A 3,739-nucleotide genomic window follows, 5' to 3' on the forward strand; every position below is an offset into this window, starting at 1 on the left:
CCCCCCGAGCGAGGGGCAAATGCAAGTTCCGGGCGGATGTGGGCGCGGGGGCGCGGGGCAACCAAAGGGCACGAGAGAAGCCCGGCGGCCGGGTGTCGTCGGCCGGGGGCGATGATTAGCATTTCGAATTTCCCTGCGTCTCCCACACACCACCAGGGAGGCGTGGTAGTGTGTGCTGGGGGGGGGGGAGGGGCGGGCGGCTCGCCAGGCCGAGGACGCAGGGGGAATTACCGGAGAGAATGAAGGGGTACATGGAACTGGGCCGGGGCCGTCCCCGGGGGAGCCGCTTCCGGGGGGGGGGGAGGCGGAAATTACGCCGGTGCCCCTGCCTGCTCTGTGCCTTTCTCTTCGGTCCCCCCTCCTCGCCCGGCCCCCGCCCGTATACGCTCGCCGGGGAGAAGCTAGGCGGAATTGTGATTTGTCATGGAAGACCCGTCCACCTCTGCGCCCCTTCCCCCCCCGGGGGGGGGGGGGAAGGGCATCGGCGGAGCAAGGGCAGACCGGGGAAACCCGCCGGGCCGAAAAAGGGGCAAAATGGGGAGCCAAAGGGGGGATATTGGTAGCCAGGAGGACTCTCGTCCCCCCCCCCCCCCGCCCCCCCCCCCCCCCCCCCCCCCCCCCCCCCCCCCCCCCCCCCCACCGCCGCCGCGGTTGTCGCCGCCCCCGAACCGGGAGGGACAGGAATGGGCCTGGCTTGGGCACCGGGGCCAGCTCGCCCTCACGCGGGTGTGCTCCCTTGAGAGGGGGAGGGCGCCAGGCGAGGCGGCAATTGGCAGGACATACCCGAGGCATCCCCGGGGGCCGCGTCGACACACGGCCCAGGCTTGGACAAGGGTGTAGTACGGCCCTTCGTAGGGTGCCTCTCAGCTATGCCCGACTCCCCCGACGGGGAGACTGGCGCGGAGGATGCTCCGGGCTTTTCTTCGGCAAACTGCGGGAGCCGGGCAGCCGGGGGCGACCGAAGTGGAGGGCGCCTGTGGGCGTCTCTCTCTCTCTCTCTCTCTCCCTCTCGGCCCGCGCACCCAACGTCCAACCTGCCGGGGAGGCCGAGACGAGAGGGGGGGCGGCGGGGTGGCGGACAGTCGCGCGCGTCGGCTCATCCCCTTGCCCCTCTGGTAGCTCGGCCTCCGCGCGCCAGGGGTCAAGACAGGCGGGTCACGGAGCCCGGACAGCGCTATCAGTTCTCCCGCGCGGTCGGGCGTGGGGCCCGGGGGCGGCCGTCCGGCGTCGGGGTCTTGGCCTGGGCACATAGCTCGGGCAAGGGAGCCAGGACGCTTGTATGAACGTGCATGCTCGGGGAGCCTAGCGGATTAAGGAATCCTCGCGTCGGGGCGGCTATTGGTGGGCCGGTCGCGTGGCATCCCTGCATAGACACTCTCCACACACACACACACACACCGGTGCAAGAGCCAGGTCACCGATGGACAGGCTCTTCGTCCTTCCGCCGGCTCCCCGCCCCGCCCCGCCCCCCCCCCCCTCCGGCAGGGTGGCGGACCCGGAGGAGGAAACGGGGGCGAGTACCGCAGCGGGCAATCGCAGCGGGACCCCTGGAGGCTGAATAACGGGCGCCCCGCGTGCAAAAGGCCTGGGAGCGCCGGTGAAGCGCCTCCCCATGCCCGAGAGAAGGGGGCCGGGCCGGGCCGGGGGAGGGGGGGGGGGGGCAGTGAGGCTCCAGAGAGAGCCGACAGCACAGGCCAAACGGGGGGTGTCACTTCCGACGCCTCACCGGCCAGCAGAGCTGGTGGGGGGCTCATCGCCGGGCGCATTCAACACTGGCGCGGACTTGTGCCCGCGCGAGAGGGCCCGAGGTAACCGAGGGATTTCGCCCCCGCCCCCCCAGTGTTCGCAGCTTGCGGGCCGGCGGTCTGGCCGTGCTCTTTCTCGGCTCCCCCAGGCCAACGCCGCGCCCCGCGCCGACCGCACCAACCTGCGTGCGAGAGCGAGTTACGAAGTGCCCCCCCCCCGGGCTGGGCACTTGTGCCGTGCGCCGACACTCGCTCGCATGCAGCGGCTACCCGACGGCAGCTCGGGCTGTCTCAAAACGCCCACTCGGGGCACGTATTGTTCCCCTAGGGGGCGATCCTTGCCGCATCCCGCCCCTGCCCGGCGCGAGGGGGGGGGGGAGTTACGAACCGCCGTGCGCCAACGAGCCCAAGGGTCGAGGCACCAAAGTATGCAGCAAGCACGCACACACAAAGACACATTGGCCACCTGAACAGCCACCGGCTCTCTCCCCCCGGTGTCGGCAGGGACACGTCCACATACACGCGTTTGTAGCAGGCACCTGCATGCCTCGGTCCCGGGTATAACCTTCAGAGAGAGAGGGCGGGGGGGGGGGGGGGAAATATAAGAGCATGGCCGCTCGTCAGATGTCGGAGGAGGGGGCGGCTGCTGTCCTGAAAGACAGGGCGAGAGCGCGCGCCGAGGCCCCAATAGTGGAGGGGGGAGCCGGCGCCGGGGCTGGGGGAGAATGTGGCCGGGGCGTGGGGCACAGCGCGGCTGCGACGACGGCCGCAGGAGCGATGCCCAGCCGAGGCGCGTCGCAATTTGGGGAATGCGACTTCAAAATAGCAACCACCCGGCGAGGGATAGTTGGCCAGCAGCGTGGTTGAGGGCGTGGAATTCGGTCAGCCAGGGCACTGAGAGCGGCCCAGGCCGACTGCGAAACGACAAGGGCGAGAGGAGCCACGCACAGCCGGGGTGGGTGGGTGGGGGGGACAAGGAGGACATGCTGGCAAGCCAGTGAAGCCAAGCGACCCCCGCGCGTCCGGGCGTGCGAGGAATTCGCCAGGCCTCGGCCCCCTCGCCCCCCGGGCGTCGGGTCTTGTCAACCGGACCAGGGGAGGAGCGCGGCGGCCAGACGGCCTGGGTGAGCATCCCGGGGGGGGGGGGGGGCCGGGGCCGGGGCCGGGGCCGGGCGTGCTCCCGGACAAGCCGGCACAGGGTGCCTGCGTGCCGCGCACTTAGGGCGGCCGGCTAGCGGAGCCGCCAGAGGAGCCGGTGGCGGCGGCGCCCCGCCGACCCTCGTGCGAGAGGGGGGGGGGCGGCCCTCCAGTGCATGTGCATACGTAAGTGCATTCGGGGCGCACTCGTCCACAGCTCGTCCTCCCCAGGCCAGGGCGTGTCGGCCGACTGGAGTCCCCGGCGGAGGCCACAGCAGGGCCGATGGACTGCCGGCAAGAGGGGACGCCCCGGCTCGCTACCGCTGTGCCCCTCCAGCGGAGGCGGGAATCGAGAGGTGCACAGGCCTTGCGACGGGGCCGCGCCCAGGTGTGTCCTCCGTCATCCCGCTTTGCCGCCTCGGTGCCCTCCTGTCCTTGCCCCGGGCGCCTGCCCCGGGGCCGCTTGGAGCTGGGCGCGCCCGGGGGCGGGCTATGCGAGGCTGAAGGGCTGATAGGGTCACGCTGGGCGGGCGGCAAATTAATGAGGCACACGCTTGCCCGCCGGGGCCGGCCAAGAGCGAGCAGTGTGCAAACGGGAGCGGGGAGGGGGCCGGGGAATGATTCGGCACCCGCTCCTCGGGGCCGGCGGGCGGGGGAGGGGGGCGGGGGTCGGGAAGGAAGCAGCCGGCGCTGGCGCCCAATCCGGGGGCTGGGGCGACCGCCCAAACCCTCGGCACGGCCCCTCATTCCGCGGGGCAGCGCGTAGGGACCGACGACCCCGACTGACAGTTTTCCCCTGGTACAAGTGCACACGCCGCGTGCCCGGCCCCCGCCACCCCCCGGCCGAGGGGGGCGGA

This window comes from Fonticula alba (assembly GCF_000388065.1).
Source record: "Fonticula alba strain ATCC 38817 unplaced genomic scaffold supercont2.2, whole genome shotgun sequence".
Lineage (NCBI taxonomy): Eukaryota > Rotosphaerida > Fonticulaceae > Fonticula > Fonticula alba.